The sequence below is a fragment of the Petaurus breviceps genome, unplaced genomic scaffold (assembly GCF_028583685.1).
Source record: "Petaurus breviceps papuanus isolate PSGF00001 unplaced genomic scaffold, PetGlider_PUasm1.0 490, whole genome shotgun sequence".
Taxonomy (NCBI): domain Eukaryota; kingdom Metazoa; phylum Chordata; class Mammalia; order Diprotodontia; family Petauridae; genus Petaurus; species Petaurus breviceps.
Window position 1 is genome coordinate 16,899,568 of NW_027186352.1, and position 24,087 is coordinate 16,923,654.

At 36.8% G+C, this 24,087-nt stretch overlaps 1 protein-coding gene and 1 pseudogene across 1 annotated transcript in view; both read right to left on the bottom strand.

Moving 5' to 3' along the window:
• The window catches only part of LOC138172037 (protocadherin-15-like), a 2,287,527-nt gene that overhangs the window by 658,269 nt on the left and 1,605,171 nt on the right, over window positions 1-24,087 (bottom strand). The window lies entirely within an intron of this gene.
• LOC138172013 (transcription factor CP2-like protein 1 pseudogene) lies at window positions 12,355-14,039 on the bottom strand (annotated as a pseudogene).

Here is a 24,087-nt window from a genome sequence, read left to right on the forward strand (position 1 = left end):
GAGAAATATATGGTATGTTCCAAAGAGTAATTACAAGGGACTTATTAAGAGGAAACTGTTCACTTTTTATGTATGTAAAATATAAAATATACATATGAGATTGTTATTAATAATTGGGAAGTTCATAAGAAGGGTTAAGGTAGACTCAAGTATTATGTGCCTTTACAAAGTAAAACCATTTAGAAATAGCTGAAAAGAATAATTATAGAAATGAAGTGTGAAAGGAAGAACCAACCCAGATGAATCTGATGGGGGAGGAATGCTGCTAGTTCTGGAATTCTACTTTTTTTGGGAATGGGTTCAAGAGGGAACAATGCATACATACATATACACACAGATATACATACACACATGTATATGTATGTGTATGCACACAAGTCTTCTAAATTCAGAAAGAAATAAAACACTAAGGGGATAGGGAGGGTTAAGAGGATAAAGGAGAGATTTCTAGAGATGAAGCTAAAGTAATAGGTTATAGGGGAGTATAGAAAGATGTCAGATTAATGGGAATGGGAGAATAAGTACAGGATCCTTGGAAGAATAATGGAGGGATATTTAGAGGGAAGGGTGAAGAAATAGGTAAAAGGGGTATAGGAGGGTATTTAGATCTATGTGAATGGGAGGATAAGGGAGGGATCCTTGGAGGAGGGGGAGGTTAAGTAAAGGAAGTCAAGGTAGAGGGTAGAAGTAAAATAGAAACATTTGAAGAGGTAGGAAATGAGAGATATGCACAAACATAAAAACAAAACTCAGAAGTAGAATATCTTAGGGAAAATATATGTCTATATATGTCTATATGTGTATATATTATTTGTGTATAGGTATATATCTACATCTATATCTAAATAGATATGTGCTTAATTGTAGCCATCTGGTGGTGGGCGGGAGGAAGGAGGTAGAGTACCAAGTAAAAAATACACAGCATAGGACAAAAAACAACTTACAAGGGAGCAAAGATGGGCAGCTCTCAAAACAATGTATGGTTTGTATTATATCGGCTTTCTTGAAATGGAAATTTATTGGTATGTATTTTGGATCTTCTCACGTTCTGCTCTGCACGACCTGCTTTTTTTGTTATGTTGTATTAAAGTTTCAATATTTAAGTTTATAACATGTTTCTTTTATTTTCATTGTATATTTAAGTTTTCGTATTTAAGCCTAAAACTAAAAAAAAAAAATAACAGATACAAAAATAATAAGTAGCAGTCATTTAATTGACTTACAACAGTTTTACCATCATATTCTCCTGACTCCTTTCTGATCTAGGGGAAGTGATTTTTGGATTCAATTCTCTCCAAAGTATCCTCTTCCCTTGATGACAGTTCAATATTGAAACAGACCTTCATATATCAGATGCACTCCCCTATAATAATTAAATGTTACATATCAGGATGCCATGTTCACTTATTTTGGATCCCTTTGATTATCTGTAGGCATATTGGTTATTTGAATGGGAATTTTCCACTCAACTTTTCATAAAAGAAAAGAAGTAGGATGTCTTTCTCCCCTCTCCCTCAGTTTGTCTATAGAAGAGGCTGCTGTTGATTGATAAAATCACTAAAATTATTTTAATCACTCTTAAACTTCAAAGAAAATTCAACATTTTGGAACTTAAAAAAAATAATGAGCACATTAACTCAAAGGGTATTTCTGAAGGGCATGACCATGTCATAGTAGAAGACAGAACTGGAGTGGCATTATACCAACATACAAGACCTAATTAAACCAGTATAATGATTCCTGCTGCTAGGAATCACTCTTTATCTTATGTAGAATAGCTCACAAGTAGCAAGTGCTGAAAAAGTTCGAAGAATCTTACAGAATCCACAGGGACTCTAACTTTTAGGAAGTGTGTTTTGTTGTGTGTGTTTTTTCCCTGCCCTCGAGCCTAAATCTCTCTTTTTGTAACATTGCTACTAATTGTTCCTACTTCAAGCCTCTGAGGCCAAACAGAATGAGTCCAATCCTTCCTGCTCTAATACTTGACCACTTTCAGATCTATCTTGTTTATTCTTTTCCAGAATAAATATTGCTAGCTCCTTCAACCTCCCTATGTCAGAGTCTCAAGACTTTTTACCATCCTGCTTGCCCTACTCCAGACACTGTTCAGTTTATTTTCTTCTTAGGAATATTAATAGATGATATGTAGTAAAAAAAAAAACACAGTAAGTAATCAAATATTTTTAAATGATTTATAGATTTAGTTATTCCTAGAATAGACTGTAGATCTTATCTAGCCTAGCTATCTTATTTAAAAGAATAGGAAATCAAGGTGCAGAGAGGTTAAATTACTTGCCCAAGGTCACATAGGTATCTGATAACCTAAAAAGTAGCTGAAGTATTCAAATTCCAAATTTACAGTTATTTCCTTTCCAGGATGCTCTGCTGACTCTCCACAAGATTTTCTCCATTACACCATGGACACATCTTAATCCTGGAAGTTCTTCCCACTTTTGAACTATTTCTCATATTGGAAATACCTTCCACACATGACACCTCTCCTTAGGATTTGTTAATTCCTATGAGAACCTCTAATTTAAATTCCCAAGACAGTCACGAAATCATTACCCTCCAAGTCATAGTACTGATCTCTGGACTTTCTCTCCCATGCCCCTGGGGGTTCTGTAACAATTGTATGTTTTCCCCCATCCCGTTTTGACCATTTTTTATTACTATTATTATTATTAAGCATTGTCTTCCCTCACTAGAATACAAGCTCCTTGAGGGCAGGAAAGAACATTCTTTTTGTACTTTTTTCTCATCACTTGGTTCAATGTCTGACCCCTTAGTTAATGTTTAATAAATATCGATTTAATTGACCTTCCCATATAGTTCATTTTCTCATTATTAATGAACAAAAAAAGAAATTATCAGGGTTATTTTCATTTGAATGTAACATGAACATTTTCAGATTATAAATAGTATCTCAAAAGTAGTCATTATTGGAATATATCCATTTGTCATCAGAATTATTATTTAATCAAATATGATGACTCATCCTAAACATAAAATTACTGTACTTTGAATCTTTGTTATTGTTATTGTTCAGTCATATCTGTTTGTGACCCTGTGAACCCAAATTTCCATGGGGCTATCTTGGAAAATTTTGTTGGAGGAGTGGTTTATGATATTCTTTCTCCAGTTCTATGCATGCAGAAGTTAAGTGAATTGCCCAGGGTCACAAAGCAAGCAAGTATCTGAGGTCAGATTTGAACTCTGGTCTTTCTAACTTCAGGACCAGGTCTCTATCTGTTGTATTTCCTAGTTTCTCTCAAAAATTGTGCAGTCATGTCTGCTCTGTGTGACCCCATGGACAAAAGCCCACAGGATTTTCTTTGGAAACATATTAGAGTTGTTTGCCATTTCCCTCTCATTTTACAGATGAGGAATTGAGCAATAGAAGCTAAGTTACTTGCCTAGGCTCACATACATCTGAGGTGGGATTTGAACTTATCTGTTCCTTATTCCAAGCCTATTGCTACAACCACTGTGCCATATACTTGCCCATGTACAACGGGATTGCTTAGGTTCAAACAGCTGATATTGTATAAGTCAGAAGCAGAAATTGAACCCTGGTCTTTCTGACTCCAAGGGTAATTCCGTTTATCATGTCATATTGATACATGATAGACAGAAACAACATTTCTGGATGTGAGAAAATAAAACTATTTAATGTTAAAAAAGATTACACTCAGCTGGATGACATTAGCAGCTCAATACTGGGTAAGGCTAAACAGACTCTGTAACGCATCCTGAGGCCTGTGAGGCATGCAGTTGAATCAAAGGAACCTCAGAGAAACTGCTACTGAAATTGTTCTAGTCCATCTATTCACGGTGTGTAAGCTATGCCTAGGACACGATACATAATAGAGTGGGAATGACAATATTTCTTTTATGTCCAGGTAGTTGATAGTATAGGAGATTATTTGACCAGGTATTTTCAATTCATCCTTGAAATATATGTTGGGAAGTCAAATATGATTATTAAAAAAAAGAAAGGAAAGAGAAAATGGATGAGTATGACTTTATTAAGCAAACTAGTCATCACTTGAGCCACGGCACAGAAAGTCTATATATAATTTCTTGTTCTAATACCCTAACATACTTTTTTAAAGAAAGGGGAACATCTTGTTTTAAGAATGTAAAGATCAATGAACCTGAGTTTGAATACATTTGATTTTCTGGGACAGATGAAATAAAAATAAGAGATTTCCCAAATACTAGAAATAACTTCCTTTTAACCGATCCTTGACCAGTTTTATTGTTTTCCAGTCACAGTGTCACATTCTCTACTGACCATACTCAATACATGAGAAAATACTTTACCTAACTAAACAAACAAAACCCATTATTATTTCCATTGCAGAATAACATTTTTTTGGCATATAATTGAATTGCTACATATGACCATATTCCCAAGTGAGGACAAAAATAAACTCTAATTGTTTATTTCTCAATTGATGTGACATCAAAAGTAACTGATTTTTTAAATTAGGTCCTTGAAATCATCTATTTTTATGCCAGTGTTTCTTATGAATATTCTTTGATTACTATGAAAAACATCTGACTGTTATTTTCAGGTATCATAATTTTCCTCATGAAATAAGTTCTACAATGCTTTGCAAGACCACTGCCCATTGAGTTGAAGTTGAGGGGATCTTAGAGGTCATCTTATATCACCCTTTCATTTTACAGATGAGAAAACTTGGTAGAAAGATTAAATGACTTGTCCAAGACAGAAAATGACAGGTACAGAATTCAAGCACTGGTTTTCTGTCTATATATCTAGTGCTCTGTCCATGGTATGCCTGTCAATCCATAGGTATACAAATCAGAGTTTACTTTCGGATTCACAGTACTATTTATTGTCCCGTCAACACATTTGAGTCTTATCCTCAAGAAGCATATAGGAATCTCTCCAAAATAGAAATCTAGATAAATGATATCTATGTCATCTCTCTGAGTGACCCCTCTTCTAATACTGTCACAAATGAAAATGAGATGACATTGGCAAACCTGTTCTAGATGAAACCCTTCTTTTTTTTTTGTTTACTGCTTGTATTGCTAAATATTCATAATCTCTTCAGTAATGTACCCTCAATGTCAAGTTCACTGTCCAATATTTCAAAGGCTCCAAACTTGGCTATATGTTGCTTAAAAAATTATATTTCCCCTTTCAGGAAAATACCTCTCTTTTTCCCTATAGGAATTGTTTTCAGTCCCCATTAAAAAAAAAAAGTTAACAGGAACATCAAGTGACCTCTGCATACAGGCGTCCTCTAGTCTGCCAAAAATTATTCCTTGACGTTAGAATATCAGGCAATTTATTCTGTTCTAATCCTTCCAGACTTCTACAATTACCAATAATCTTTGATTTAAAAAAATAAATTTTGAAGATGAATTGATATTTGATTGGTAGAACTATAATACAGTGAGGATTGATGATTTTCTTATCTGCTCTCTGATGTCAGAAGAAATCTATCTTTGTATCAAATGGCAGAGTAAATAGGTCTTTGAGACCTTGTATGTCCTAGAACTGAGACCTCTGTTTCACCTTTGAGTTCTGTACACACACACACACACACTCTTGAAGAAATATTTTGGTAAGAAAAAAAAAACACTTCCCAATACCTGGAAATCCCAGATCTCTGAAAGACTTTGAAAGATTTCCTTCTTCAACCATGCAGTCACAAAGTCAGTCTGGTACAGTGGAAAGTGGGTTGAGCCATAAAACAGTGACCTGGTTTTAAATCCCATTTCAGCCACCAAGAAACTAAGTGATTCAGGACAAATCATTTTATCTTTCTGACCTTCAATTTCCTCATATATAAAGAGCAGTGGTGGTAATTCCTATGATCCTTGTAATTCATGCAGATAGGAGTCATAAAGGTAGGCTTCTGTACTTGGAGTCAGAGAGACCTGAATTCAAATCTTGCCTGAGACACTTATTAGCTATGTGACCCTGGGCAAGTCAGTTTCTTCACATGCAAGCAGAGATAAAAATAGCACCTTCCTCCTAGAGTTATTGTAAGGACAGAATGAGATATTTACAAATCATTTTACAAATTTTAAAATACTAGAGAATCATAATTATCATCATCTTTATAACCTACATCCAATGGTTGCTGTGAGGCATTAAGATGATGTATGAAAAAATCGTTGCTAACTTGAAAATACTTTTGTAATTTCATTCATATCATTTCATTTATTCAACCTATTGTCACATTATTATTTTTTCCAGCACCCTTTATTACATTATTGTATCAGATTGACATCATGGACAACTAACAGCTCTATGTCTCTGTTATATCTGCAGCATTCAGGTCATACAGTCATCATCCTTCTCCGTACAAATTAAATTTTGAACCCAAGTGCTAGACAATGAAATTAGCCCCATCCAATTCCATCTAGCTGGACAGCATCAGAAATTGGACTAGTTGTCTGTAAAATTGCCTTGTAGATGGAATGTTTGAAGTCCTGATTTCAAACCCACCCATGGCACTTAGTAGCTATGGAACTATGAGAAAGACATAACTCATATGAGCTATAAGACTTTTTCCTGAATGATATATGTATTAAGAAGGACATGAGTAGATGGAGTTCTCCCACTGGAAGTGCCTTAAGCTGATGAAATCAAAATTAATTTTCCTATCATAAACTTAGAATAAAAAAAAATAAGAAAGAAAGCATGACTAGTGTTTCAGAGGAACTTTTGTACCATTAAAAAAAGATTAAAATTTTCCCATCATTTGAAAATTAAGAATAAAAATAATTATGCAGGCTCATTTAATTTCAAAAGAAATAAAAATTTAAAATGTGGAATGTTAAATTCAATGTTCCCAGGGTAGGAAGCACATCTTCCTAATAATATTTGAGGTTTCAGTTACCAACTCTGGAAAATTTTGCTAAAGTCATGAGATTAATCAGGACATAGTATAGATTTTATTAATACTATTTTTCAAGAATATTTGGTAGCTCCTTTAGGCATATAAGTGATCAATTCCTCATTAAGGTGAATTTTGCTTGTGTAAAATGCAGCAGTGTTATTTTAAGGTGTTTATTCTAGTGCAATGGCTATATTAAGGTTTGATGACCCCAGGGGTGGTTAGGTAGCATAGCGAGTAAGAGCACTGGCCCCAGTGTCAGGATGACCTGGGGATTGAATCTGGGCTCAGACACTTAGCACCCACCCAGAAACACCTGGCCATGTAACCTTGAGCAAGTTACTTAGCCCCAATTGCTTAGGGCCAGCCAGGTGGTTCAGCAAGTAAGAACACCAGCCCCCAGTGTTGGGATGACCTGGGGATCGAACCTGGGCTCAGATACTTTTCACCACACCTGGAAATAAATGGCTGTGAAACTTTGAGCAAGTTACTTAAACCCAATTGCTTTAAAAAAAATTGATGACCCCCAAGCGTAGGTTTAAGAGAGAAATTTTCATGTTTGAACATGTGGACAGACCAGTGTATTTGGTGTCAATTTGTTCAGGGGGATTGGCTTATTTAACAGGATTAAATTGGGGGTGGAGTTGGGTATAAATCCATGTAATACACTGACCTTTGGAATGAGGCAGGACAGAAAAATGTGTGACGTGGAAGGATACACAAGTAATAACAGAAGCTTCAGATAAATGAGATAGGGTCCAGACAGAATTGGGAAGAGAATAAGAATATGTTTGAATCAGTATCTTTCTCCCTGTGGTTATTCAATATTGAATTGCTTGGATAGAGAGTAATAATTATCTAAATTACAATTCTGGTTTATTGCTTCACAGGGTAAATGAAAGGATGTTCAACATTGTTTATTAATCATGTGTGTGAGTGTGTGTGTGTATTTGTTAGATATGGACTTTATTTTTAGAATTGTTTTATGGTGAAAATTTCTTTGTAGGAAGTACAGAAATATTATCCCATGGTACTTTGTACATTGTTTAGGTTGAGTAGGAGATGGCTTGGCAAATGCTGCCATAGTTTATAATATGTATGATTGAAATTTAGGTACTGGGTTTTTCCATTGTGATTCTTTTAATTATGTTATTAATCAAATTAATTTATGGAAGAAAAATTCTTCTACTCAACTCCTATCCTAAAGTTTGATCATATTGGGGTAATGACCTGAATTATCAAAATTCCTCTGCTAAATTCAAAATTCTGGCAGTTCCTATATACCTGGTAAGACATTAAGAATGAATGCAGTGATGATCTTCTTGTGTACCAAGTGGGAATAAGTCAAACTGAAGAGTCAGCAGTTCCATCACTCAAGACAGTGATTTTACTTCCTTAAACAAATCTCAAAGACGATCCATTAAGCTGTAAAAGGACTTTTTTCTAGACCACCAACACAACATATTCACCCCAAGGGTACTTGTTCTCTTTACAACCTCAGATATTTTAAGACCTCAAGAAAATTTGGTTCACTGGATCCTAGGGGTCTTTAATAAATTAACACTCTGCCAAAATCAAATTTAAATTGCCAGCCACTGAAGATCTAAGAGCTAGAACTTTCATGAGGTGAACTTTTTCCCCAACTATACTTCACCGATATATTTTTTTGTTTGGTGTTTGGCGGGCAATTGGGCTTAACTGACTTGCCCAAGGTCACACAACTAGTTTTTTGTGTTAAGTGTCTGAAGTCAAATTTGAACTCAGGTCCTCCTGAATCCAGTTCTGGTGCTCTATTTACTGTACCACCTAGCTGCCCCCACTGCATCAACTAGCTGCCCACTCTTCACTGATATTCTAAGGATTAGAAGGGACCCAGGGTGGCCATGTGGCTTGGTGAGTAAGAGCACCAGCCCCAGAGTCAGGATGACCTGGGATCAAATCCGGGCTCTGATACTTAGCACCACACCCAGAAATAACTGGCCATGTAGCCTTGAGTAAGTTACTTAACCCTGATTGCTATACATATATAAACATTTGATTTTAAAACTTTGAATTCCAGATTCATTCCCTTCCTCCCTTGTCACCCACCCTTACTGGGAAGATAAACAATTCAGGATAGGTTGTACATGTGTAGCTATGCAAAACATTTCCATAGTGGATATGGTAAAAGACTCACTATATTTCCCTCCCTCCTATCCCACCTTCCACTTGTTCTATTCTCTACTTTGATTTTGTCCCTTTTCAAAAGTTGGTGCTTCCAACTTCCCTACCCACCCCAGCCTGACCTCCTTTCCATCATTCCCCTTTCATCCCCTTGACCTCTACTGTCCTGTAGGATGAGATACCCTATTTATTGTATATGTTATTCCCTCTCTAAGCCAAATTCAATGAGAATAAGGTTGAATCATCCCCTTTTGCCTTCCCGTTCTTCTACTCCATTGTAACCATTTTCCATTGCCTCTTCTATGTAAGATAGTTTGTCCCATTCTGTCTCTCCCCATCTCCTCTCATTATATTCTTATCTCACCTGTTAATTTTACCTTTTAAGTATCATCCCTTCCTATTAAATTGTCACTGTGCCCTCTACCTATGTATACCTGTACACATATATACACACATTCACATATGTATTCATATGCCTATATACCCTCCTATACATATATAAATATATATGTGTGTATATATATATATATATATATATATATATATACACACACACACACACACACACACACATACATTTCCATTCCCTTCAACTATTCTTATACTGAGAAATGTTTCATTAATTGCAATAATAGTTTTTCTATTTAGGGATATAAATATTTCAACTTTGATGAGTTCCTAATGATTTCTTTTCACTGTTTATCTTCTCATGCTTCTCTTGCTCATTGTATCTGAATGACAAATTTTCTATTCAACTATGTTTTTTCATCAAAAATTCTTGAAAGTTCTCTATTCCACTGAATGACCATATTTTCCCCTGAAACATGATACTCAGTTTTGCTGGGTAGGTTATTCTTGGTTTTAATCCCAGCTCCTTTGACCTCTGGAATACCATATTCCAGACCCTTTTATCCCTCAGTGTAGAAGCTTCCAGATTCTGTGTTATCCTGATTGTGTTCCCACAATACTGAAATTGTTTCTTCCTAGCTGTTTATAATATTTTCTCCTTGTTGTGGGAACTCCAGAACCTGGTTACAATATTCCTAGGAGTTTTCTTTTGGGGATATTTTTTCAGGAGGCAATTGGTAGATTCTTTCAATTTCTATTTTACCCACTGGTTCTAAAACACCAGGGCAATTTTCCTTGAGAATTTTTTGAAGGATGATTTCTAGGTTCTTTTTTTGATCATGGCTGTCAGGTAGTCCAATAATTTTTTAAAATATCTCTCCTGGATCTATTTTCCAGGTCAATGGTTTTCCCAATGAGATATTTCACATTGCCTTCTATTTTTATTTTTCATTTGTTTGGATCTGTTTAATAGTATCTTGATTTCTCTAGCTTCCATTTGCTCCAGTCTAATCCTGAAGGGATTAGATAATTATTCTCTTCAGTGAGCTTTTGAGCTTCTTTTTCCATCTGGCAAATTTGGCTTTTTAAGGCATTCTACTCCTCATTGCCTTTTTGAGCATCTTTTGTCATCTGAATTAGTCTATTTTTAAGGTGTTATTTTCGTCAGTCAGGTTGTTGACTCTCATTTCATAATTTTCTTGCATTGTTCTAATTTTTTTCCAAATTTTTCCTCCACTTCTCTTATTAGATTTCCAAAATCCTTTTTAAGCTCCTCCATGGCCTGTAACCAGCTTATATTTTTCTTGGAAGCTTTTGGTCAGGAGTTCTGACTTCACTGTCTTCCTACTGTTCCATGCTTTATCTTTTTTGTCCCAAAAATTGGACAGTAAAGTTGGGTTGCTCTTCTTGGTTTGCTTCCTTTGCCTGCTCATGTTGCAACTCAATTATTTGACTTTTAGGATTTTTGCCACAGTAGGACTCTGTTATCAGACAGGGGACCTTTATCCCAAATTCCCCAAAGGTATTAGTTGCTGCCCTCTCTGAAGCCTCCACATGCTCTGCCAAGCTGGTCACACACCCAAGGACCTCCACCCTAGACTGCAATGCAGATCAAAGCAGGTTAAAGCAAGAGTGATTACCCTCAGACTGGTTGCTTTGTCCAGCTACAATTTAAAGGCCAGGAGCTGAAGCTGTCACGTGGCAGGGGCTGCACAGTTGTGATTCCGCAGCTGCTTTTTCCTCCAGGGGATAAAGGCCATACCACACTCTCAACTACTGGATCCCAAAGTCCACACTACACTGTCCTCTCACTTTTTCCTTAGCATCTATGTGTTGATAATTCTGGAAATAGCTACAGCTGCTGGTGATCTGAAGTCCCTCTAGCTGGTGGCTAGTCAGACCTGCCCTGGGGCTAAAACCTTGGGTTCATGGGGGGAGGGGGGAGGGTTTGACTTAGCTCCCGGCTCCTAGAGTGCCACACTGGCTGCTTACTGCTGGCCTGCTGGGCTGTGCTCAGCGGGAGGTTAGCTTCTCTGTGTCATTTTATGGGTTCTGTCTCAATTATCATTTGTGAAAGTCAATATGAACTTTCTGTAGCTGTGGGATCCTTAGAAAATGGTCCACTCTTACCCCTTGGACTCCTGGAGTTTTTAGAAGAAGAATTTATTGACATAGTAGGTAATATACATAAAATGGGGCATTCACAAATATTGTAGTGAAGATGCAACAATGCCTGCCCTGGGACAGGTTGCACCATACTTTACAAATGCACAAAATTATTTTCCAACACAGAGAGAAAAGGAATGAGGGACAGGAAATAGAGATAGTGTAGCAACACAAAATGAACCCATATCAATAACATCAATAAATCTCAGAGGGAAAGACATTTGGGGCATTTCCCCCCCAAAAAAGTGAAAAGGGAAAGTATTTCCAGGAGCCTTGAGAAGTGCTTAGAAGGGCAAGTCACCAGTATCCACCAATTTAGTCATTCTACCCACAGACAGATCTGCTTAGCCAATGAGAAGGCACTAATGTGAAAGGACTGTGAGAAAGGGAAGCCAAAGAATCCAAAGGTGAACAAAATTCAAACCCAGGATTCTCCCCAGGAGAGAGTACAGAGGAAAACAAATGACTGTTGTTTTTATTTATTTATTTTCTAAAATGACAAGAACAGTGAACAAGGATGAGAAAATTGGAGAGCTTAAGAAGGCTTAAGGACAGAGAAGTAAGGGAGTGGATAGAAGCCTATTTTTTGGACAGTGTCCTTTCTTCAGTCGCTGCCAATTTGTCATCATCATCATCATTGTTTTCTTGTGTTGTGGTGGTCCCCTTTGAACTTTTGCTTTTTTTTCCCCAAACATGTCTCTGTATTTTGCAACTGGGTTGATGTCTATATTGAGGGAAGAAGGGGGAAAGAAAGGGGTGCCTTGGAGTCGAATGTGACTAAGGATCCTGACATTTATAATCTGAATTTCAAGATGACATGGTAGCCAGCATTGCTTTCAGCTTTTAATGTGCTTATAACAAAACAAGATTCACCTTGGGAATTTTGCAGCATTTTATTGCTTAATACCACATGGATCCCTGTTGGTCCCTGCCTATAGAATCTCTTATTATGCTGAGGGGAGATGCTGTAGAAGTTTTCAATCTTCTCACTTAGCTCCAAAGTGTTCAGCTCTTCCAAAAAGATAGCATGGTACTCACACAAATTACTGTTGCCACTTCTCTCTTCTGTTGAAGATGAGATCTATTTGGCTCCAATTTCTGGCATATACAGATGGTCAGCTTTGTGTTACATTTCTGTCTTTGATGGCATTGAAGAGCTAGATATTATCACCCAGGGCACAGATTTGAACATAATCTGTTTTGGACATTTTCAGTAAGTCAGCACCAGAGAAACTTTAGAAGAATCTATAGAAGTCACTATTTTGATAAAGCCACTGCTGGGCCTCTTGAATGGAAACGAAAGGAAGGAGGTGATCACTGCTGACATGCAGAGGCTACACTTGGTGAGTTGGAGAACTGTGTCATTTCCCAGGATTGAATTAGTTGAAGAGCTGTTGTAATTCAGTGATGGGACCTTGTTTACTTGGTAAGGAGTATCTGGCCATGGGGAACATTCTGGGAGGATTGGAGTTTCATAAGATGACTGGTATTTCTTCTCCCGTGAGCTTCTCTTCTCAATTTTCTGCTGATTTGTTTTCTGTTTCCATTCTGTTCCCTTTTACTTCAACACTTTGATCTGGCAACTGGCTAAATTCAGATATATGTGTATGGAATTCCCATTCTCATTCTATTTAAAAGTATCAATTTGCACTCAAAAATGAACTCCTTTTTTCTCTCCCTTGCTTCCTGGGTGTAAATTCTCTGCTGATGCAATGTACCTGAATGAATGCTGAAGCTCTTTTTTGAAGGATCTCACATAAATTCAACTGCATTTAATTGTGTTGGGCTGGCCCTGGGGTCCAAGAAGCCAACAGAGAGAAGGAGGTCAATATCCTGCTTTTGATCACCAGGACGGCTCCTCCTCCAGCCCCCCAGCTGCTGATGTTCCATGTGCTACAGCTGTGGGTCATGGAAAAGCACGTGGATGATCCTCCTCAAGTATTTTGGATTGAGATCCTGAAAATTTCCCAGTTTCCCATTTTCCAGAAGTCTGCTTTCATAAGACTGCCCTTGGGTGATGTGGGTCAGAGTCTCTTCATCAAGTTTCACAACTGGAGATGTGGTTACACAGAGAGCATATGGGAATGGGCACATTTTGGCTACATGCATCTCAGGGGACAGCTGAGGTTTTTCTTGCTTAAAGATTGGTAGCACAAGGACATCACACAGGTAAATGCCAGGGTAGGGCTGGTTGTAGTTCTCCGGCTCAGTGTGCCAAGAGTGTGGCCTCTGTCATACTCAGAACTCAGGAGATGGCAGACAATACAGTGTGGCACACTGTTGGCCAGAGCCCCTACAACAAAGCTGCTCCCATGATGCAGCAGGTGACAGGAGCTGTAGCACCCTTTTTTATTTACCAGTGCCTCTTGCCTGGAGTGGTTAGGATGGGCATAGAAGTCATTGCAGATGCCCTCCCAGTACCTTGCCCCTTCTCAGGAAAGTGGTGGGAAGGGAGCTGTAAAGACTTTGAACCTCCATAGGTCTATAACTGTCCACAGTCAAGGTAAATGAACTTTGAATCATACAAGTAAAAATTATTTCCTCCCTTTTCACCAGACCTGAAATTTGTGATTATGTTGATAGGGAGACAAAGACAGACACAGACACAAGAGAAGAGAGACAGAGACAGATAGACACAGATGCCCTTTGAATAACTCCCTCTTTTCAAGCAAATTCTCAGGGTCGCACAGGTAGTGTATGTAAGAACAGGATGAGAATTCAATTTTTCCTGACCCTAGTCCTACTCTCAAAACATTATGTAACAGCTCTGCATTCATAAGACAGCTAAATAGTGCAATGGATTAGGGACTGGACCTGGAAACAAGAAGATTTGAATTCAAATTTAGCTTCAGACAAATATTAGATGTGACCCTAGAAAATTAACTTAGCTTCTGTGTGCCTCTTTCCCCACCTATAAAATGAGGATTATAATAGTATCTCCCCACGAGGAATAAGAGATAAAATGAAGATAAAATGAGATAATATTTGTAAGGTGTTTGTAAACTCTAACAGGTGATAGCAATACCAACTATAATAAACTTAAATGTGGGTTTACATGTAAGGTTTACAAGGAATTTTTCTTCCAATAATCTCTTGTAACAGAAATATTTTTCACCTTTTTACAGATGATGAAATTGAGGCTCTGAGAGGTTAAATATATTGTCTACGATCTCAAAGTTACTATTCTTACTTACTCCAACAGCTTTGAAATAAAATAAATTCATGGCTTAGCAATTTTTTTCTTTTTTTCAGCTGAAAGCTATGCTTAGCAAAGAGTGCACTCTGTCACATTGTGGAAGAAGGACAAAGACCTTGGAATTGTCTATTCCAACAAATAGGCCAATCATTGCAGTTCGGGCTAAACTGAACAAGCATTTTTTTTTTCAATGTACATAACCCCTTCCTCCTGAGAAGGGAGGTCACTACCAGTTAAATTAATTAGACCTTAACTACATGTTAGAAAGTGTGAATGAAGGCAGCTTACATTAGTAAAGTAATACTGAGTCTGCCTATTTATTTATTTATACTGTTTATGACAGTGTGACCAACTGAATTCTTCTAATTGGTAAGATTGAAATTAAACAAAAAAAATATCTACTTTTAATTAATTGTCCTTGGTAAAGAAAAATTGCTTTGATACATAAGATCATTATGATTTTTTTTCAAATTAATTGTTCCCAAAGATATATTTAGAGGTAATGCTTGAATACATTCAACTGTCTGTTGGACATCTCCACCTGGATGGTCTGTGGGTACTTTATACTCAACTTGGCCAAAACAAATCCACTTACATTTTCAAACAAATCCTTTCTTCAAACTTTTCCATTTCTTTTGATAGTGTGTGTGTGTGTGTGTGTGTGTGTAAATGCCACAAAAATTTTGGTGTTTTTTTTTTTAACTTGGTGGCAGTAACCTGAGATGGGAAGTAAAAATTATAGGGAAGAATTCTGTGTAATTTCCTAAAAATAAAGAGACAGAGAATATACTATCTAGTAGCATATATTCATTACATTTGTTTGTTTCATTGTTTCTCTTTTTAAATGCTAAAGATGCCAGTCAAAGCTTAGTACAAAACCCTTACAACAAGGGGTGTTTTTAGCCAACCTAAACCAAATTAATAAAAATGGAACATTTTATTTTCAAACACTCAGGATTTATAGTGGAACATTTATTGAGAATAGAAAGTCTGTAATGGCAGTAATTCTCCAATTTAAGGCACAGAAAAATTACTTCTGATAATACTTAGTAACATTGGCAAACCACAAACCTATGTGTATCTCCCAGAGGGAGTTAAAATCAGATGCATTAGCATAAGAGAAAGGTTCTCAAGGTAAGGCTATTTCAATGAATCCTTAAACCTATTAAAGTTGGATGACATACCAGATCATATTCAGGAAAACAGGATTTAAGTGAACTAAAATCACATTTCATTTTTTCACATTTTTAGTAATACTTTGAGGAAAGAAAATGATATGAGAAACAAATCCCATCTTTTTATGAGATCCTCCATTGCTGATGAATGGTGGGTCTTAAGGTTGTATCAGAAACTGTATCAGAAACTTTAAAGTGGCTATTGAGTAAAAATAATCATAGCTAGTACTTTATGGCCTGCCAAGCTCTTTATGACTATTATCTCCTTTTATCTTCAAAAGAACCCTGAGAAGCAGATGCTATTATCAAAACCATTTTACAGATGAGGAAATTGAGGCAGAGAATAGAGACATAAATTGTCCAGGGTCACAAAACTAAAAAGTTTCTGAAGTCAAATTTGAACTCTGGTCTTCCTATACCACTTATCAGCCTATAATGATTTTCCTTTCTCTTTTTCCTTTTCCTTTTCCTAAAGAGTTACTTTTCTATATTGGACAATAAAAGTTAGAGATTTGTAGATTATATAGAACTATGCCCACATTTTAGAGATGAGGAAATGGGCCAGGAAAGTTAAGTGACTTGCCCTGAGTCACAAATTAATAGCACCAATTGGGTTTTTACACTGGGACCCCTGCCTCCATGTCTAGTATCCCATCTACTACACCTTGATGTCCCTTGGAGCAGGCTCTCAAAACATGGGGTCATTTAATTTTTTTTCAGATTTTAATAAATATAGTTCAATATAATATAGTATATTTCTATTTAATACCTATATTTCATAATCACTTAACTATATTTAATAAATATAGTTCAATATAATCTGTTACCAATAATTCTGAGTTTTAATTTTTTGAATTTAAAAGCATTATTATGAGGAGTCCAAAGGCTTCACAATGAGGTCCAGGACACACAAAAATGTTTGATAACCTTTGGCTTAGAGTCTAAATTATGTAATACCATGGTGAGAAAAAAGAAACACAAGTGTTGGGTGGTGGAAAATAATTGGTTCAAAGAAACTTTCATCTTGCAATTTTGTAACAAAGCTTCAAAGTGTGAAAGCCGATATTAAATTTCAGAGAACAGCAACAAGGCATGAGGGCTGGACAACTGGCTTCCTGTTAGGAAGACATGGAGTCAAATACTCTCTCACACACATTTGTACTATGTGACCCTCAACAAGTCACAACCTTTCATGACTCTCCCCAAGAGGTATCAAATATAGTCCAACCATCCTCTGCAGTGTGACCTGAGCCAGACTAAAATATAATTGGGTAAGATTTATAAGATAAATAAAAATGTAGCACAACAGGTAACTTTACATTTTACAAGTATGATAATATATGCCCCACTGGGATACTTTTGTTCAGTTTAGTGGTCCCAGTGTCCATCTGAGTTTGACACCAGTGTTCTAGACAACTCTTCAGGATAAGAATTTTTAAGGTAATTGTTAATGTACACGGGTGAAGTTAGTCAGGGAAAGAGTTCCTTCCCCCCCCAATAGGGAGTTCCCCCCATTGAGCACCCTGTTTAAGCTATGGTATGCCTTAAAAAATGTAAGAAGGCTCTTCTCTTCCCTTCACCTGAACACTTTCCTCCAGGTGAAATAATAGACCCATGAAGGAATGGAGGAATGAGAGAAATACAGCTGTATGACAAGCCCATCCTCTCTCAATTCTGGAGTTGGGAGACTGGTCAATTTCCCAATGTTCGTGTTTAGAAGTCACTGAAGGATATTCTGACCAATATTTATCTGTAAGACCATAGTGAAAGGAATTGCATTAGTGGTAAACTGGATCATAAGAATACAATTAAAATACCCATTACTTTGTACTGTAGAGGTACTATGTAACAAGGTCCATGTAGCACAATGCATTTACAATCAAACTGGAAAGGAACCATAAAAGTCTATAGAGTGTAGGTCATAGAGTCAAAGGATTTCACACTCAATTCATGTGGGGAAAAAAAAAACTTTAAGGAGTGCTGGTGATTCTTTGTCTAACAGGATGTAAGGCTCTGAGGATATAAAGTGGGAAGGGGGGAGATACTCAAAAACTCCTGTCTACAAATAGTTTGCATTCTCTTGGTAGGGTTGTGTCAATAGAAAACCAGGCAGTGAAGGTCTCAGAGTCCAGAGAAGAGGAGGACCTTCACATGAGGGAGACATTCGTCTCTGCTTGGCCACAGAGACTAGACATAGGCCCAGTGAGAGGAAACAGCAAAGAGGCAAATTGAAGCTTGATGACAGGGGTGGAACCCCAAATTCAAGTGGGCTTTTATGTGGGACAGTGTTTTCATATGCACTGGAGTCTGCAAAGTAATGTCCAGGTGGTCATTTGAAAGTTTGCTTGGGATTAATTGGGAATGAATTGTCTCTGTGGTTCCTTTCAGCTCAGAAATTCATGTATTCTGTAACTCTCTCTCATGTATGTGTGCATATATATGTATATATGTGTGTATATGTATGTGTGTATACATATATGGACACACTTGCAATATATACATATGTACATATGTGTATATTTATTTATATCTACCTATCCACATATATATCCAGCTGAAGTCCAGAAAATCCTCTGGAGCAGGTCTATCATGAAAATGGAAAGTTTGGCCTAACTTGAATAACCTTATCTGGAATTTACTAGATGACTTTTGACATCAGAATGACAAATGACTGAGCAATCTCTTTCACTGGACAAGAAATTACATTATGGAGATAGTAGATAAGGACACTCAAGGAGCTGAGAAAAGTACCTGTTACAATCTCTTACAGCAGCAAATCGGGCTAAACGTCACCTAAGAGAGCACAGAAAACACCCATTTTCTCAAAAAGCCACATCTCAAACAGTCTGATCATTGAAGGGGTTAAGATATCTAACATGCAACAATGGAAAGGAAAGAATAAATAATCTTCCATTTACTAAAAGAAAAGCAAGTGAAATGGCATATAAATCATAGCATTGCACAGACAATTGTTTATAAGGCCACAGGCAATGTGACCAAGAAAACTGAATTTATATTGACACTAAAAGAGAAGGAGCTGCTGAGAAGACGTTTTTGCTAGCTGTGACCATGACGGCATCTGTTTGCAACTGAAACAAACAAAATACATATACATGCATGTATACTTATGTGAATATATACATATATATATACACATACACAGAGATATGTGTGTGTATGTAATCAGCAATGGTCCAAGAAAAGCATAAAGTATATTTCCCAGTTTTTCTCACTATTCTCTTGAAGGCCTCACTACCCTTGAAGTCCCTGAGGTTCAAAACTTCAGTGTTGTCTCCAATCTTTTCATTCTTATTTGTTCCTGACAAACAAGCAGGTACCTAATCTCATTTTTTCTCACATAATTTCTCCCAGGCTTTCTCACATAATCTCCATCTCTCTTAGATATCTGCCACCCTCACATGGGCCCTCAACATCTTGTCACTGGATTTTCACAATAGCCTCTAATTGCCCTTCCTGCTTTAAATGTCTGCCCACTTGAATCTAGTCTCCACACAACCACTACAGTAATTTTCCTAAAGGAAAGGTTTAACCATGTGAGCCGTCCGCATTCATTCAATAAACATCAGTGATTCCCTATTAAGGACACATAGGATCAAATATAGATCATCATTTCTTTTGGCATTTGAAGCTCTTTGCATTCTGGGTCCTTTCCTTATTTTCCAGATATATTCTAATTCCTGCTCTTCTTCTCAATGATCCTTTTCCATAATACGCATTAGCCCTTTCGGTGTCTTTGTAATGACTGTCTCAATGCCTTCTTCTTTATCTCATTTTCTCAGAATTCCTGTTTTCCTTTAAGAATCAGCTAAATTGTCATCATCTTTATAAGGCCATTACTGATCTTCTCTCCCTGTAACTCACGAGTCACTAATCTCTTTCCCTGCAAGGTTGCATTCTATAAACTTCATAGACATATATGCCTATGAACACATAGATAAATTCGTGCATATGTAGGATATTCTTAAGCTTTCATATCCACTGTGAAGGTATAAAGTGGGCAAATGGGGAGGGGGGAGATTTATGTTTAGAGACCAATGATGGGTGGATAAAAAAGATGAAATTCACTCCTTGGAGTAGTAGAGTTCTGCTAATAAGGGAAGAAAAACAGGCTATTATTTGGACTAATTCTCCCTCTATTTATTGAGCCCTGTGCCAAGGAAGAATCATCACTTGCTGAGATGAATCTTCTCTAATGATGCCCAAAGCACTCTTTATCTGAATGTCAATTTGTGTTGACAACAATTAGAGAAATCTATACCACAGTGTCCTTTGAAAAAGATGGAGAGGGACATATGTGAGACCTGGAAAAGTTAATCATATCTTCTGAAAATAGACCAACTGCAATATTCTTTTAAACCATAGGTGGGCTCCTTAGTATTTGAGGTTATGTTTAATATAAAAAACCCTTCTGTTATCCAGAGGTAACAAAAAGAGTTTGTGATCTCCTTAGCTCAAGTTGTTCCTGTTGTCCCCAATTTAAAATTGTTTGTACTTTTGTGTATGAGTGTGAATACACACACGTGCGTGCACACAGACTTGGTTTTTCTTGCACATTGACTTTTTCTCATGTTGTCTACACACCACCTCTGATGGAAGAAACAACTTTCTCTGCACCCCACAGGGAAGAAAGCCCAGCCCTTTTCTTCTTTTCTATGGCTAAAAAGGCCTATGGTCACTTCCCTATCAGATTTCCCAGTTGGGTGCACAGGATCATGTTGGAGGAGAGGTACTCATGTGAGATGTTTCCATGACTCTGGAGGTTCCAGGTGGCTTTTAGGGTGGCCCTTCAGGCTAAGGAGACTGAGCGAAGTGGACAAGGCTGGTACTCTGAGGCACTGTGAGTAATTATGTTTCACAGAGGCCCTTTATCAGTGTTTACAGAGAAGACCAAAAAAATGGGAGTAACCTGATTGGCACAGAGAAACATGGTGTGTCTTGCTCAAAATAACCTGGATTTGAAATGTAATAGCATTTTGCTGAGATTGGAGGGTAAAGTAACTGGAATTGAAGGGGTGAGAAGGAATCATGGGATCTTTATGATTTCTGAAGATCAGTCAATGGGATTTATGACTCCATGCTTGGCTTCTCTGAACTAAGTATAGCTGCTAGTCAAATTGACTTTCATCGGAAATGTATATTTGATCTAAATTGCACAATATTCTTTTCACAAAGCAGTTATTTTAAAAGTGAAAGAAAATTATATTATATTGTTTAGCACATCGTTGTCCCATCTCTTGAGGGTACCTTTATTATTACTGTTATTATTATTTGTCTACCATACAACTCTAGTTTCTGAGGTAAAGTAAATGGTGAATGAATAAATGAGTTGATAGATAAGAAATACTTGACCTAGTTAAATCTTATTGGCCAGTCAAAAAAATATTTGTGTTGCTGTTTCTTTTGAGTTTGAAAATTAGAAAACCTTATAAACATGCAAATTTTCTTCATCCACTCTATGACAGCAAGACTAAAGACCAAATGAGATACTGTTTAGCACAGTTTCTATGACAAAGAAAATGATATACAAACGCTAACTTGTATTAGCTATTATGGTGATATGATGAATAGAGACCCAGTCCCAGAGCTAGGAATACCATCAAGAGTTACCAAAAGCAAACCTCATAGAGCATGACTTCAAGGCTCTTTATGATTCACCTTTCTCTGGATACACAATAGCTTATCTTAGTGTTTCCTAAAAATTTGGATTCTAGAGGTAGGGTGAATGCAGTACACCACATATAGGCCGATCAGAGAAGAGTACTGTCTGAAACTTGGCAAAACCTGAAACTGCTAGAAAGGAGTTAATTCATGCCTATCATCCTGTAGAAGTGGGAATATGAAGCAAGGACTCTGGATTGTATGGATGGCACAATGTTAGGAGGAAGAGCGCCCATTTTATAACAGATCCAGTACATATATATATATATATATGTATGTATGTATGTATACATATATATGTATATATACATATGTATATATACATATATATACATACACACAGATATATAAATATAGAAAGACATTTGTGGGATAGAAAATTGGGCCAAACTTAATCAATTCTAGTACTAGACTCAAAAATCAATGGAAAAATGGCTAGATATAATTTGTGATAAAAATATAACCAATATATATGTAGTGCTGACTATGTGCTAAGCACTATGCTAAATATAATCTTATTTGATCCTCACAACAACCTGGAGAAATAGGAAATATTATTATGCCCATTTTATAGATGAGGAAACTGAGGGAAAGGCTAAATGACTTCTCTGTGTTCTCACAGCTAATAAGTGGGTAAGGCCAGATTTGGACTCAGGTTGTCCTGAATCCAGGTCCAGTGCTCTATCCACTGTGCCACCCAGCTGGAATTTTGAAGGACTACAAAGTCAATATGGGTGAGTTCAATGTCCTGGCCACATCCCACCCCTCAAAAAAAAAACAAATAAATAAACTTTTAAAAGTATTTCCTTGGCAGAATTAGAGCATTAAGAAAGAGAGAGATGATCATCTTGATATATTCTGTAGTAGATAGGTCCATCCCTTCTACTCTCCCATTTGAAGTCTTGTGTTCCATTCTGGATACTCCATTTTAATAAGGACATTGACCATTAAGTTCATCTACAGAAGCACAACCAGATGAATGAGCAGGACAACAATGCTGTATGATGATTGATTGAAAGAATTGGAATCTTTAGCCTAGTGCAGTTAAGCTTTAGGACAGACATGAGAACTGTCTTCACATATTTGAAAGACTTCCATAAAGAAGAATGACTTCTTATTGTCCCCAAAGTATAGAAATCGGAGAGATCCTTGGCAACTTCATCAAAGCAAATTTTGAAGATATGTAACCAGAGTTGAAAACCTCTAGAATTTTGCCCTTGCAGAGCATGTGACATCTCTGCAAAGAGACAATTGGATTATGGGATACTTGGATGCAGCTAAGCTGAGGAACGATGGAAAAATATATTCCCATGAACAACCTCACTGCCTTCAAGCAACCAAATGGCCATGTTTGACTACCTTGCTTAAGGAAAATTCCTCAAAGCTGAAATCAATAGTTAATATTTCATCTATTTCTTGAGATGTTCCAAAGAGAACCACTGATTACTGGGGACCTATAATGTCTATCATCATTCTAAACTTTGTAAGTCTCTAGTAAGCTCCCAACTGTGCACCTTCACTTATCATGTCTACCTTGTACTACTGTTACTTCATTTTTATTTCTCCAAGGAACGTAAAATGTCTTTGCCTTGTATAGATAGCATGGTAGAGGGGCTCTCTATGCAAATAAGAGTTTGTGTGGGTTTGAATGTCTTTTTTCTCATACCTCCCAGTAATGACAGTGGTTTGAATAAACCAGAAAATGGAAAAAACTGAGTCAATTATTTTACCACAAGGAGAAAATTTCCTAGCTATTAGTTACCCAAAGTGGGGGGTCCTAAGGTTGGGAGCACTGCACTCCTTCCCATCACAGAGTCTTTTAAAGAAATCGCTGGGTGATCACACAGATTATTGTAGAGAGGATTCTTGGAGAGTTCCAGATTGTACTGGAATCTTCCAGTTCTGTCATTCTGATTTTCTGTGACAATTATAGAAAGAGGCTTGTACTTGGACTTAGGTTCTAACTCTTCATGTATCCTGTAGCTATGATTTAGCAATGACAACTTTATGCCTTATTTTCTTCATTTGTAAAATAGGGATAATATTATGTCTTATTTTCCTAAATGGTTGCTGTAAGAATAGTGCTTTGTAAACTAGAGAGAATTGTAAAACTGGTACCAATTATTACTCGATTTTCTTACAAGAAAGGCTTACTATTCATAGCATCTTTTTAATTCCTGCTAATACCTTGAAGTTCTTGGAGGGTTAAAGAAAAGAGGGGCCAAACATTGCCTCCTGACTAGCTTAAATATCATATAGCCACATAGATGAGAAAGGATTTCTTGATTAATCTCTTCCAGTGGCATATTTAATGTTTATAGTTTTCCTTAATTTTCTTTGACATGAAAAGTCAAGGTATACTTAGTAATCTTAAACATTATAGGTAGTGTAAGCTGTGGATACTGCCAGAAACCCTTCTAGCACACACGTCCCCATTTGTCTTGATAGCAATCTAGCAAAGGGATAAGAAGAAAGA